The following is a 16,154-nucleotide window of genomic DNA, read 5'->3' as shown; positions in this document are numbered from 1 at the left end:
CTGATATTTGGGCTACATTTGTTTTTTTTTGTCTCTGGTGGCCATCTTTGGGCTACATTGGGCTACATTGGGCTACATTGGGCTACATTTGGGCTCCAACATATATATAGCCCAATGTAGCCCAATATATATTTTTCAAAGTTAATTTTCGTAAAAACCACTGGAGCCTATATCTTGAGACATAGCAAAGGCACATCGGGCTACCAGTCCCTACAATTTTGCCAAGTTTGGTGTAAATCCATTCAGCCGTTCAGGCTAAAAGTGAGGCCAACCGCCCTATGGAAAATTGCATGGGAAAAACACGTTTTGGGACCCCCCTTTTTTCTCGGCCCCCCTTGACGAAACCCCCCCAAATTTTCAGGGGCTGCTCAGAAACAAAATGTTCCATTTTCCTGAAAATTTCAGCCAATTCTGTCCTCAAACGCCAAAGTTATTCGACATAGAATTTTCAAAAATCCCATAGGAAAAAAATCCTAACTATATATACCTACTGGCTATCGCCAGTAGGTAATATATATATATATATATATATATATATATATATATATATATATATATATATATATATATATATATATATATATATACCTGGTGTGGCACTCCTTTCATTTGGTCATTCATGAGATTGTAGACTGGTACTAGGATAGCTTTCTATATAGGTTGTCTTTAAACCTACCATCAATACGGGTCATTTGGACTGGTGCAAGGTGCCCACTAGAATAGTGGACAGCATATGCCAGGCCAACTTCTCGCAATCTTTATTGGCATTTATGATAATTATTACAGTACAAACCATGTATTTTCGCAACATCAACAGCAGGTGCATACTCCTCAGATCTGAGACATTCAACATCATTTATGATAATCTTCAGGGTTAAGCAAACAATCTATCTTCAGGAGTCTATTCCCAGCTAATTCCCTATCCTTAGGATGTAACAGCCCCCTGACTGTCAACTTTAATGTCAGAGTGTCCCATGGGGAGTGGTTGTGTCCGTTGTACGCCTTGTCATTATCGCACACCTATGCCACTTGTCTGCTTGTGTGTTATTATACAGAACAAAGAGAAAGGAAAAAAAAACTTTAAGGCATCTGCGAAACAATAGATTCCAAACCAAAACTTAAATGCAACTAAGTCTACCAGGGGGCTGCTGTCTATAAAGTAAGTAAATTTGTTTTCTTTTCCGTTCTTTTTTTCTAAAGTTCTTTTTATTATTTTTCCAAACAAACAAAACAGTAGCCATCTTTTCATTACATTCATATGCATTTTGCTAACATCAATCCTGTATATATGGTAGTTGTTATAATTACGTCCACTTTACATAGTATGGAATATCATTATCCGACTTCTATTTAGCAAAGGGTAGGGGAAAATATCACATGTATAAGCGTCACTAAATGTTCCTATTCGGTGAATTGCAGCACATTAAATGGAGCAGTTGCTATCAGTTTTTCCATATCAAGTTTCAGTATCGTTACTAAGAGGTCAACATCACAGTGACTACACCACTATTTTCCATATTATGTTGCACTCCACTTTTCCTTCCTACCCAGTGAGTGCACCACTTACTCGGTGTGTGCGTCTCGGCGTGTGCATCTCGTCTTCATTAATGTATGGTAGTCTCCACGCTTTCTGTCCACTCTTCCTGTGTGTGTTCCAGTAGATAACAGGTCAGTGGGGCCCAAATGTCCCTAGGCGGTGAAGCACTAGGTAGCAGCTCAGCGTATGTACTACGGCGTTCCTGGCATTGCACCAGATCAGTAATCCAATCCTTGAATTTCGGCACCCGCCCTCTGCCCCATCTGCAAGCTACCCGCCTCTTAGCAATGAGCAGAGCAAGTGCCACATACTTGCGGTGCACTGCCTGCACTGGCTGGACATAGCCAAGAACGGCCATCAATGGCGTGGGCTCCAAGCGCGTGTTTGTCATTAATGTCAATGCTTCAAACACCTGTGTCCAATATTCTCCCGCTCCTGGACAGGCCCAGGCTAGATGTAGAAAATCCGCCCCTGGTGTTTTGCACCAGTCACATGGTGTATAATATAGCCTATGTAGAAATTTATAATGTATGATACGGAGTCTACTACTGGACAACACTCTCTCAGTTTGTCGGCAACAGTATTCCCACTGGTCGTCTGTCAGGTCAATACCCAGTTCCTCCCCCATCGTGCACGAGCAGGGGCAGCGGGCAACTCCCTCCGTGTGTGGACTGTCCTATATAACAGGGAGACAAGACGCCTAACGGTCGTACACTTGAGTAATAATTGTAGTGGAGTTAGCTCCTGTGGTTCCCCCGGGAAGTTCGGGGTGAGAGATTTTATACCCTGCCTAAGTCGGATATACAAAAAGACATCAAGAGGGGATTGTCCCAGTCCCTGAAATGTCTGTTCTACTAAGCGGAACAGTCCTTCACAATATAGGTCCCCCCATGTGTGAATATGGGTGCGCTTCCTGAAATCGTGGAACAGTGTCTCCTGGGGAAGGGGCATACTCGGGTGGTATGTCAGTGGCATCAATGAGGAACATAGTAGGGGTGATTCTAGTATGCACCGTATGCGATGCTACGCCATCACGGTGCATGTAACAGTGGTCAGCATTTGTTCCCTAGGGCTGGGTGGTTCATGAATCACTCCATCCAAGGGAAGGGGGTGTGCAAGCCAGTGTTCCGCCGCAACCTGCGGCATATACCTCGGCCTTTTAACCGAGAACCAAGCATAATGCGCCTGTGCGCTGATGTAGTATAATTTGAAGTATGGAATTTCGAACCCTCTCTGGACATATGATCGGGTGAGGATGTCCCATTGTAACCTCGGCCGTTTCCCTCCCCAGACTAGGCGCGTCATTTCCGACCTGAGCGCCTTGAAAAAAAAATTCCCAGGGTAATAGGGAATATTTAAAAACAGATAAAAAGTAGTTGTGGTAGGATCACCATTTTAATCAATGAGGCCTGGCCTGACATAGACAAGGGCAATGCAATCCAACGGGTCACAGAGTCTGCTACTCCGGTCATTGCAGTGCCATAATTCAAACGCCTAAGTTCCTCTCTGTCCCTGGTCAGCTGTATCCCTAAGTAGCGCAGTTCGTCTTCGCACCACTCCAGGGTGTAATCCAGTGGGAACCGAACTGTAGACGCCGTCAGCGGAAAAATACAAGATTTTCCCTAATTTATTTGGATTTCCGACAGTTTCCCAAATATAATAAACTCCTGCAGGATCAGATTCAGATTGTCTTGCGGATTCCGGATATAGAGAGTGATATCATCCGCATAGAGGGACACGGGCACCTGCTGCATGTTACACTGCAGGGCCTTGTCATTGTGGAGTTGCCTTAGTCTTGCCGCCAGAGGATGTATGACGTTACAACGCATACTTTTACCACGCATGCCTTTACAACACGGTTTTTACATCGCAAACCTTTACAACGCATAGCGCTTTGGGGTGCTGGATAGTGAAAAGTTTAATTTTCTATTTCAACTCCAGTCCCGTGGACACTAGGGAAGGTGTTGGATAGAAAATTAAACTTATTCCCTATCCTAGAGCGCCCCCCAGCGCAATGCGTTGTAATGGTTTGCGTTGTAATGCCTGCGTTGTAATGGTAGTGCGTTGTAAAAATTTTGTTGTAAAGGTTGTTCACCGCCGCCAGAGGTTCGACTGCTATTGCAAAAAGCAGGGGGGAGAGAGGACACCCCTGTCGAGTACCGCGAGTGATAAGAAACGCCTGAGATGTTCTTCAAATAACTGACACTTTGGCCACAGGCATCCGATATAACAACCAAATCCATGAAAGGAAGACAGGGGGTAACCCCATCCTCAGCAGCACTCCAACTATGTAATCCCATTCAATGGAATCAAAAGCCTTAGTGGCATCTAAAAAAATAGCAGCCATAGGCAGTTCGGGTGATACATTATTAAGAATCGTAAAAAATTCCCTTAGGTTGTGGGACGTAATTCTTCCAGGCACAAAACCTGACTGATCAGGAAGGATAAGGTTTTCCATCAGCAGGCGCAGTCGGTTAGTGACCAACTTAGCTAAGATCTTGGCATCGCAATTTAGAAGGGAGAGGGGCTTGTAGGAATCGCAGTGCTGGGGCAGTTTCCCTAGCTTCAATAATGAAATAATCAAAGCTTCTCTCATATATGCAGGGAGGTTACCAACCTCTAGAGACTCCTCATACACCTCTCTTAAAATGGGGGCCAAGAAGTCAATATATGTTTTGTAAAATTCTATCGGGATTCCATCTGTTCCCGTGGCCTTCCCTGATTGCAGACTCATAATGGCTTCTCTAACCTCGTCCAGCTCAAATGGGGCACTTAAAAAAGTTTGCTGTACACAACTGAGCCATCCCAGGGACACATCACCTAGATATCCCTCTAAATCTAATTAACCCACCCTTTGGCTTGTGTATAAGCATTGATAGTGCTGTGTAAAGGTATTTAGTATATTTGCTTTTGCCGACCTGATTCACAGCGAGCCCCTTCCACACACGGACCAGCGGATCAACTCCAGCGGATCAACTCACACCTGAGGGAGCTGCAAGAGCCTGCTGCTGCCGCCACGCCTCGCCGGACCCGCTTCGCGGGTCCCGCTTCGCGGTCAGCAGCGGCCATTCCTTCACTGCGAGGGGCTTGTAGTACACCGACCGGCAGGGCTGCGAGCTTGGAGCGGCGGACTCCAAGGACCAGGAGTCCCCGCGCGCCCGTCTCCACCTGGGCTGCTCTCCCTGCCGGCCCCTCCCCCACCTCATCTGCCTAAAGCGGCGTTCTGCCGAACATCAGTGGATTGCTTTTGCCGACCTGATTCACAGCGAGCCCCTTCCACACACGGACCAGCGGATCAACTCCAGCGGATCAACTCATACCTGAGGGAGCTGCAAGAGCCTGCTGCTGCCGCCACGCCTCGCCGGACCCGCTTCGCGGGTCCCGCTTCGCGATCAGCAGCGGCCATTCCTTCACTGCGAGGGGCTTGTAGTACACCGACCGGCAGGGCTGCGAGCTTGGAGCGGCGGACTCCAAGGACCAGGAGTCCCCGCGCGCCCGTCTCCACCTGGGCTGCTCTCCCTGCCGGCCCCTCCCCCACCTCATCTGCCTAAAGCGGCGTTCTGCCGAACATCAGTGGATTGCTTTTGCCGACCTGATTCACAGCGAGCCCCTTCCACACATGGACCAGCGGATAAACTCCAGCGGATCAACTCACACCTGAGGGAGCTGCAAGAGCCTGCTGCTGCCGCCACGCCTCGCCGGACCCGCTTCGCGGTCAGCAGCGGCCATTCCTTCACTGCGAGGGGCTTGTAGTACACTGACCGGCAGGGCTGCGAGCTTGGAGCGGTGGACTCCAAGGACCAGGAGTCCCCGCGCGCCCGTCTCCACCTGGGCTGCTCTCCCTGCCGGCCCCTCCCCCACCTCATCTGCCTAAAGCGGCGTTCTGCCGAACATCAGTGGATTGCTTTTGCCGACCTGATTCACAGCGAGCCCCTTCCACACACGGACCAGCGGATCAACTCCAGCGGATCAACTCACACCTGAGGGAGCTGCAAGAGCCTGCTGCTGCCGCCACGCCTCGCCGGACCCGCTTCGCGGGTCCCGCTTCGCGGTCAGCAGCGGCCATTCCTTCACTGCGAGGGGCTTGTAGTACACCGACCGGCAGGGCTGCGAGCTTGGAGCGGCGGACTCCAAGGACCAGGAGTCCCCGCGCGCCCGTCTCCACCTGGGCTGCTCTCCCTGCCGGCCCCTCCCCCTCGGTCACCAATCACACAGTTACAAAAGAGAACCAACACCCCCGCTGCGCGGAAGCGCGTGGGAGGGCGCCGGGAGAAGCCCGGGACAAGGGCGGGACCGTCTGTGGCCGACAGGGGCCAAAGGAGGCCGGGCTGGGCCATCCCCCTGACAAGTACCCCACGGTTCCTTCTGCAGTAAGTGACATCTGATATACTGTATCCTATTGGTGTGAAGTAGGGCAATGTCTGCCTCAACAAGTACTGCCAGCGCCCGTTCGACTACTCCACCGGTTGAGACTGGTCCACTGGCAATTGGCCCTTTGGATAAATTCTTTTTTAATCGTTCATCTTCAATTGACAAAGAGATATCCTTGGCCGAGAGGCGCGCTGAGCGCAGACTATCAATTGAACTACTTAAAAATTCTACGGACAAGCACCTAACTCTAACGTATCCCACCTCGGTAACTCCATTATCTTCTGTAAATCTTCCAGTTGCCAACGAACAACCCGAAGGACAGGCACAAATAACAAATAAGGATATTGTTACAGAATTGAACAATTCCAATGAGAGTTATATTCACCCTACATTGCTCCCTGACTCTGGTGCCCAGGTTATCTTGGCTCAACCCAAGCTTGGGTCTAAAAGGAAAAGAACAGCCCCACTGAGAAAATGTAAAATTGTGGCCAAACCCCCTCAAAAGCATAGGAAGCTACACAAAACTGTGAATACTAGAGAGGCCGTTATTGAAGATAACCATAGCATAGAAAGTGCTCCGAACGCAAACCTTGCTCCTTTGGATAGCCCAGACTCTGTAGAGAATATTTGCCCTGAGTCTGCCTTACCAATTAACGATAAGTTGTTATCATTTGCAAATCTGCTCCCTGAGCTAGAAAAATTACTTAGACTAATACTCACCCCGATAGAGGATAGAATTGCAACACTTTCTGATAGGTTAAACCACTTTGAGCAGGCAACATTAGATAACTTTTATTCTACAAAATCCTTGATTAAAGTTAATGCTAGGGTGGATGTAAGTACAAAGCCCCAGGGCAATATTAACCTTGTTACTCAAGATAAGGGAAGAAGGCCCCAAAACAACCCCCCTTTACCTTCTAAGTCAAGTAACACCACTACCAACACAACTACCAAATCTACTGATTCGGTACACTCAGGCCCTGTTCAACTCCAGCCTAACACTACAAATCCACCTCAGTCTATGGCACTCCAGTCACAAAATTCATCTCCTGTTGCTGGTCCAGGGGTTACCGTATGCCCCCCCAGCAGGTAAAGTTCCAGTCCCCACAAAAGTAACCAATAAGCAGACAGTCCCAAACAATCCTGTGGTCGGGAAAGGGGCTAATGTATGTCCACCAGCGGGTAAAGCTTTAGTACCAACCCAACCAACTAATAACCAGTTGGTGTTGAAACCTGCACTCCGCCCTGTTCCTACAGTTCCCAAATCGATCCCACCTCCCTTGACAAAGCCACCACACAGAAAACCCCCAGTGAATCTTACTCCGGATTCCTTCCCCTATGTAGCAGTCCTTATAAATGTCCCACCATTACCTATAGGGCAGAGAGAAACCTTCCAGATGCTCAAAAATAAGATCATGCACTGGTTAAGGGAGAATCGACCTCTCCCAGGAGACATCGATGGGTTAATCATAGGGGTAAGGAGAATAGACTGGATAGGGTATACACCGAAAAGTCTGGGTGGGGACTGTGTTGTGGTCAACTTCCAAGATCCAAGGGTGGCGGGATGGATAACTAGGCAGGGATGGGGTACAAACAAGGGAGGTATTGGAATTGTAGATCTTACCTTTTTTTACCCCCGCCCAACCAGTGTACTGACTAGCCTGCTTAATGAACCCCTAAACCCCCCCCATTGTATCATGGCCAATTACTTCCACACCAGCTCCACTATTTGGTCAAAACTATACCACATCCACAAACTATAACCCTCATGTTGGATGGCAGGCCCCGGGATGGGGATATTGACAAATCACCAGAGTGTTGAACAGTAGTCATGGAGGGAATAATAATGAGTCCAAAGGGGCCTGTGGGGTCACGTTGGTACTACTGTTACAATCTTAACTGTTGGTCACACAGAGAAGGGGAGTTCTGTTGCAGAGGGAGGTACTGGGATGGAAAATATAAATGCAAGTGCTGTGAAATTAACCTTAACAACAGCTAACATGATTGTTGACCCCATTGATGATCCTGGGAAGGTCGCCAACAACATCGAAAGCCCAATGATTTCCCAAGTGTGCTCCAAAATTAACAATCATGATGAGATTGAGTCTAGCTTTGGTACGCTTCTATCCTGGAATGTTGCAGGGTTGGGTATTAAGTTAGACTCTCAATCTTGGGTGGAATATATCAGTGGGTTTGATGTTTGTTGTTTCCAAGAAACCTGGGCTTGTGACCCCCTCTTTTGTTTTGGTTATTTAAACTTTTCCATACCAGCATCGAAAGGTGGAAGGGGTCGGCCTATGGGAGGCCTTACTGTATGGATAAAACAGGACATGGACATTACCATCAAAATGTTGGACCTGGGAACTAGCGATTTACAACTGCTAAGAATCTCAACAGACAAGGGTTCGTCAATGGATTTGTACAACGTTTATGTAAGAGGCAGTAATACAACCAATTCTTTCACCTTGGAGCTGTTGTCTGCCTCCTTAGAGACCAAGTCCCAAGATAGCAGGGTAATAATAGCCGGGGATCTTAACAGGACTTTTGAACCTTTATACTGCACAAATGATCCCTTAGGGAAGGATGAGGACAATCTTTGGGGAGTACCATCTTTATGTTTAAACCCCGTCCCTCGGTGGACAAAAGACATCCTATTACTAAATGCTATTTGTATGGAACATGGCCTAAGAGCACTGAACGGGAGAACCCCAGGGGATAAGGAGGGTAGTTGTACCTTTGACAACGGCAACAGCAGGAGCAGAATTGATTATATAATATGTAGTCTCCAGCTGTGGCAGGGGGTTATTGATATGGCCATTCGGCCAAGAGTAGAAAGTGATCATAACCCCCTTTGTGTGACCCATAGGTGGTGGAATGTTGGAGTGGGAAACTTGCACCTAAGGAATGACCAGATCCCAGTCATGAGCAACGACGAACGTAGGCTAAAATGGTCAAGGGTATTGGCTAATGAGGAAACCATGACCTATATCAACCATGAGGTTGATAGTGCAATTTCCGCAATGGAGGCGGCAGATCCAATAGTTCCTGGGGCTAGGGACATCACTGATATCCACAACAAGTTATTTTCCCTCCTCAAACCATGTTTTTTGACCAAGAGTAAGAAAGGGAGGAAAACCCAGGATGTTGGAAGGTGGTTAAATCGCCAATGTAGATCTGCACGACTAGAATTGGGACAAGCTATTAGAAACAGGGACCGTGCTGCAATAAAAGTGACAAGGAAGCTGTACAAATTGGCCATTTTTCAAGCCAAAAAGAAATGGGATGAAGACCACTGGGCCGAGCTAAAAGAGGCTTCTAGTAATAAGGACCCCAGGACCTTTTGGAAAATTATTAAGTGGGGTAGAGGAGGTGGCCCAGTAAAGCCTGATAATAATGTAACTGAAGATGCCTGGGTAGACTATTTCAGACCACAATATGCTGAAGTCATGCACCCCGGGGTAGGTGAGGGCATAACACCAGTCTATGCTACTGATAATTTGTTCTCCCCCAAAGAAGTAGAAATCGCGATTAGTTCCGTGAAATGTGGGAGAGCACCAGGGTTAGATGGGATACCTCCGGATATCTTCAAGTATGATATGACGAGATGGGTGAGGTATATCTTTTTAGTAGCAAACGCCCTAGCCAAGGGGGGGGTGGTCCCCGACCTTTGGAAAGGCGCAATTATTATTCCCATTCACAAGAAGGGAGATCGCTCACTGCCTGCCAACTATAGGCCCATAAGCCTAATAGCAACCATGCAAAAAGTAGTGGGGAGAATGGTTGCAAACCAGCTTATGGACTGGGTCGACGACAACAACGCCCTTTCCCCATATCAAGCTGGATTTAGGCGAGCAACCAGCACCATTGACCAGGTCTTCCGCTTTACCATACTGCGGTGGAAGACGGTTTTACTAGGAAGAGGCTGCCTGTATGTCGCGTTTGTCGACCTGCGGGCGGCATTTGATCTAGTCCCCAGGTTTAAGCTATGGTTGGTCTTGCAAAAGCTGGGAATTCCTGTTGATTTGCTCACACTAATTATGCGTCTACATGAATCCAATTTCGCAAGAGTTCAGTGGGGTGGGAATGGCGAGTCAACTTCGGACTTCCCCGTGGAAAGGGGTGTCCGACAAGGCTGTTCCATGGCTCCCTTACTCTTCTCATTATTTATTAATGGGATTGTCAAGCGAATGTTGGAAGCAAGCGTAGACGCTTCTTCGTTAGCGGACGTCAGGGTCCCGATCCTGATGTTCGCTGACGATACCCTTATCTTGTCTAAAACCCCTGCAGGGCTGCAACGTGCATTAAATATTTTTGATATTTTTTGCACAGAGCACCGGCTTGAAGTAAACGTGGGGAAAACGAAACTAATGGCCTTTACCCCACGCCGTAGAATCTATCCCAAGGTAACCCTAAATAATAACAAGTTAGAAACTGTTAAGGAGTTCACATATTTAGGGGTACAGATAGCAGAGGGCGCAGGCTGGTCGCATCATTTGGAAAAAGTGACCATAAAACATCAACAGCTTTCAGGTGCTTTGAGGGGTGAACACCGCAAATCCAAGACAAAACTGAATAAACCCGCACTTATAGTGTACGATGCAGAGGTCTTAGGTGCCACCTTATATGGTGCGGAGTTATGGGCTTGGGACAATCTTGCGGCCCTACAGACATCTGAGAACAAGTTCCTCAGAGGGATTACAGGATTTCCACAGAGCACCCCCCTAATGCCACTGTTCCTGGAGCTGGGTAGACGCCCAATTACCGATAGAGCGCGATCGCGCCCTGTTCTTTACTGGAGACGTCTTTGGACAACTCCAGGGATCAGACAATATGCAGAGGGATTTCTTTGGATAATTAAGGAAGACATCTTCCACAAGATAAAATGGCTTAAAAATCTAAGGGCCATGCTAATTAACCTGGGGTTTTCCTATCTTTGGAATAACCCAGTGGAAGAGGACTTCCCAAGCAAAGAAGCCCTCAAATCACAATATTGGGATTGGGTGGGTGGTAATCTGTTGAAAGACGTTAGGTCTGACTCTATGGCTGGTCGTTTCCTGGAGACAAAAATTTTTCCTATCCTAGAAAATTATTGGGATACTATTACGGTACCAACGGATAGGAAGCTAGTATTCCAGCTAAGATCCGGATCAATTCCCCTAAAAAAACTAACGGCAGGTTGGCATAGGTCGACCAATAGGTTATGCCCAGTTTGTGAAAATGCTGTGGAGAGTGTAGGCCACTTTCTATTTGTAGGTAAAGCCTACTCATCACCCAGGAGATTATGGCTCACACCTGTATGCAAAAACCTGGGGACACGTGACAGTGCAGTGGCTTTAAGAATTTTGTGCACAACAACTCAGGAATCGATAGTTATTGGGGTAGCTAAATACTTGGGATGGGCCTGGGCAATCAGGCGACGATTTCTGGGGGGGAACAGTTAAGCAGGTTTTCCTTATTTTTATTTTTATTGTCTAAAAATGTAAAACTACTTGTCATATGTAAATTTTTTACGCTATTATTGTATGAGCTGCACAGAATGCCTATATGAATTTATATCTGTAAATGTTGTGTTTTTATTCTGTAATGTTCAATTTTAATCTGTGCTTTTATGAGAAATAATCTCGAATAAAGCTTGTACTACCAAAAGTATATTTTCTGTGTCCCGATATATTGCCACCCTCCAGATCCTCTATCTCCAGTATAAAATTCCCATATCTAGGGTTCCAGACCATGTGCGCCAGCATTTTACCCGGCCGCTCCCCTTCACTGTAGCTTCGCGCCACCCAGTGCTTTCCCCGAAATCTTGTTTCTCTCTGGGCTGCGTCCATGTATTCTGTAAGCGTCGCTCTGAACTTAACTTGGGTAGCATTGGTTGGTGCCTTTGCCAGGTTAGCATCCAACAATTTAAGTTCTGCCTTCAACTTACGTATCTGGTTGGTGATGTCCTTAAGCACTCCCGACCCCTTAGCAATACTGAAACCGCGGAGAGTTACTTTGAATGCCTCCCAAATGGTTTCTACACTATTCACTGATCCCTTGTTGCGCGAGAAGAAATCTTGTATTTCATCTCGCAGTTCTTCCTGAAATACAGTATCCAACAAGCTAGGGGCATGCAGCCGCCAAGAACTACGTGGCACATTAAAGTCACACGAGAACAGTGTTAGCTTAACTGGGGCATGGTCCGAGTACGTCCTAGCCAGATGTTGCACTCGGTCTATGGCCGGCCCGACCCACGGGACAGTAGCCAATAGTCCAGTCTAGCCCATGACATAGCTTGTGCCGTGTAGTGTGTACCTTCCTGCGCAAGTGGATTTTCTTTTCCATTCCTAAGGGTTAATCTCCCCCGGGGGGCTTGGGGATTCAAGGGGGACAAGGGGAGGAGGTGACTGGAACAGGGGGTGAAAGAAAAATTAAATGAGGAAGGGGCCTCCCGGAGCATCCCTACGCTGTTGTGTACCTAGGTCCTTCCCCTCAGCATGACCTTTCTGTCCCATGATTACTAGACAGCCTCTAGGCCTGCACAAGACTATCCTCTATCCCTTATACCACCTCAGGTTCTGAACTATCTGTTTGGGAATCCTGGTCGGTCGCGTATATGTATCCCATGCCCCCAGTATTTCTGCCCATGATTCTGCCAAAGGTTTACGCCGTTTTTGACCTTGTCTTCCCGGATCAATGCCCTTGCCTCTGCTCTAGATCAGCAGGCAGCATCATTTTCCCAGTCCGCTATTAGGAGGCCCTTTGTCACCTTCCATCTTAGTGCTGTTCTCCGCTTAGGCAGAAGGAAGGCCAGATCCACAAATCTGTGCCCCATCCGTTTGTATTTGGGCCTCGGGAAGAGTCCCAGTAAGCACACTTCGGGCAACATGTCATATTCCGGGCCAATACCCCATTCACTGTCTCTACTATTGTGGTCCAATACTGCTGGAGCTCTGGGCAGGACTACGTGATGTGGTCGAAATTGGCGTCTAGCATTAGACATCTGGCACAGGTCAGGTTGTCTCTCCTGCATACTACATTCAATTGATGTGGTGTGAGGTTAGTTCTGTGCAAAATATTAAATTATATATGTTTGAAGGCTGCGTTCCTCGACTACTTTTTTGGGCTCCCCAGGACATTCCTTTTCAGACAGCTGCATACCCAGTGTGCACTCCCACCTCTCCTGTATTCGGGGCAGATGTGTCTGTGACATCTCAGTTATTGCCAAGTTGAGCCATTTCTCCAGGTGTCCTGCGGACCCCAGGATTATCATTTTTTGGAGGGCCCCGTGGGTTGCAGGCTCTCTCATGCCTCCGCCCCATAGCTCAGCCAGCATCCCCCTTATCTTATGTTAATTTAAACTGTCCCTGCAGTAGGTAATGGTACTCCAACAAATCATCCAGTGGAGGCAGCTCACCATCCTGGTGGCAATCTCCAAGAACCCCTGCCTCTTCCCAGCCCCGTAGCTGATCATGCATGAGAGGAGGGCCCAGTCCCATCGGTGGTATTCCTGTAAGGGGTAAGTAAGCTTGGTGGATGCAGCAACACGTCTGGAGCCCTCTTGGTACAACTGTCCCAGCATGCCACCGCCACCCTGAGAAGCACACCCATGGTTTGGATCTTTTGGCAGGGATTGAGCATTCTGGCAAGCAGGGATCCCCGGGAAACATGAGCCGGCAGAGTTAACCTCTCCAGCCCCCTTCCATCTGGCCAGCCACTGGAGCTTTGCCGCCAAATAGGCCTCAAACTCGGGTGTCTCCCCGCCCCCTTTAAGGGCATTCTTAGCGTCTGCAGAGAGACCCTGTTGTGTCGACCGTCCCACACTAGATCTCTCAACCGTGTCCAGGGTCTTAAACCGGCTCCTCTGGATCCCTACTGGGAGGTTGACAAAAAATGAATAGTCTTGGAGGACCACCATCTTAGATAGCACCCCTCTAGCCATCACTGGTAGTTCGAGTGAGTGCCAGAAGGTTACATTCGGCCACAGGGATCTCAAGGCTCCTCCCAAGAAGTAGTCTTAGAAAATGAGACCCTAGATCTTGAGAGAGAGAGAAAAAAGATGAGACTAGAGTCCCATGGTGGCAGCAATATCCCTAGTGGTAGGGATAGGTCTTATGACCATAGAAACGTGAGCTAGGTTGTCCACCCCCTAACAGTCAGGGGATGACATCCACAAATGGATTACTGCACTAGAAAGGGCCGGCAAAGTACAGCAAGTACCCCCAGGGCATTGGGCATTAATCCTGTGGCTCTCCTTTGCAGACAAAGGTAGAGATAAGCTCCCCACGGTCAGAGAGGAGGATGCTGACAATTACACTGTCCTGAAGAGTGCTCTGATAGATGGGTTTGGCCTAACCACTGAATAGTACAGGTTGCAGTTCAGAGACACCCAGAAGACACAGACTCAAGATTGGACTGATTTTGTAGATTGTGCTACTAAGGCTCTGGAGGGCTGGTTGCTGGCCAGTAAAGTGCGTAACTATACAGGATTGTATAATCGAATCATGAGAGAACAGATTCTTAATAACTGTCAGAACCAGTTGTTGCATCAGCACTTGGTTGACTCTGATCTGACCTCTCTCCAAGAATTGGGAAAGAAGGCAGACAAATGGGTCAGAACCAGGGCAAAGCATAAGGTACAGAACCAAGGTGGTAACCAAAAGAAGCAAGACCAAAAGGGTGGGGAGAAAGTAAAAGACCAGTAATCTTCACAACGTCCCCAAAAATGGTGGGGGTCCCCAATCTAAAAAGAAAGAACTCCAGTCACATGGTCAGATCACCACTTGCTTGCCTTCCAACAAAAAACAATACTAAGCGACTCACCTAAAACTACCTTACATACATCCACCTATCGGCCGTGGAACAAACTCAATTTGGAACACTTGGAAACACAACTAACTTCCAGAACAAATCTGGAAACCATAAATTCTGTTCAAAATCTATGAGTGGCTACAGGAAGCTTTTGACATCCTGATACCACTCAAAACCACACAACAGAACAAAAGAAAAAAAGCGCCTTGGAGAAACAGAAATAAAAGACATAAAACAACAAATTAGAAAGCCGCAACATACCTGGCTCAAAACAAACGCCAAACAAGACAAACTTCACCTACAGAAAATTAACAGATTATACAAGTCTGCTATCAAAAAAGCTAAGAAAAGGTACTATTCAGACAGAATTCAAAATGCCTAATGTGCAAATAAAGAATTCTATAAAATACTCAATGAATTGCCTAGAAGGAACTCATCCTGTTACTCAAGATTTCACAGACATAGTGGCAAATCATTACACGGACAAAGCAGACACGTTGGAATCATACTTAAAACAGAAACAAAGCACCAGCACTAACCCTTGTACAAAACAACAATCCAAGAATGCTCTAATCAAGCCTCTCCATTCCTTCCAACACATCTCACACGATGAATTTAGGGACCTGGTCAAAGCAAGCAGGCCTGCCTGCAGCCCTTCTGACCCCTGTCCGCCACAAACTTTCAGGACAATTCTTTTAACAACCTCTGCTGCCACTCCAGTAAGAAGAATCATCAACGATTCCTTAACTACTGGGATATTTCCAGAAGAACTCAAAAAGTCATACATATGACCTTTACTGAAGAAAACAAACTTGGACCCGCTGAACCCTGACAACTACAGACCCATTACAAATGGACCGTTCCTGGGCAAACTGATAGAAAGAGCAGCGTTCGCCCAGATGTCACAATTCATTGAAGAGAATGACATACTTTCAGACTTCGAAACAGGACTCCAAACGGGAAGAGGCACTGAATCTGCCCTCCTTGCCATCTGGGATGACCTAAAGAATACAGTTGACCGCAACAGGGTTGCTGCGCTACTCCTCTTCGACCTATCAGCTGCCTTTGACACGGTTGACCCTGATACTCTGAAACAAAGACTCTATGAAGCCCGCAGGACATACCTGCATCAGTCCGGAGCCCTGCTCGTTGTTGGGGGAAATTTGGGAGGCTGTTTGTGAAGCCCGAACCACTGTCTGGCCGCCACTGTTGGCTGGGGTCTCCTCCTGCCGCCGAAGCGCTATCACATCGGAGCTCGGCCGCAGTGCAAGAGGAGACCGTCCCGGGGGAACTACAATACCCAGCGTCCTTTGCGGCAGGAAGCCGCTCTGACCCGCGCCAGGAGGGGCTTAAATTCAAGGCTACCCCCGGTGGAGCGGGGGACATACCTGCATCAGTCCGGAGCCCTGCTCGTTGTTGGGGGAAATTTGGGAGGCTGTTTGTGAAGCCCGAACCA

This window comes from Lissotriton vulgaris, chromosome 5 (genome assembly GCF_964263255.1).
Source record: "Lissotriton vulgaris chromosome 5, aLisVul1.2, whole genome shotgun sequence".
Taxonomy (NCBI): Eukaryota; Metazoa; Chordata; class Amphibia; order Caudata; family Salamandridae; genus Lissotriton; species Lissotriton vulgaris.
Note: the sequence above shows the minus strand (reverse complement) of the source record.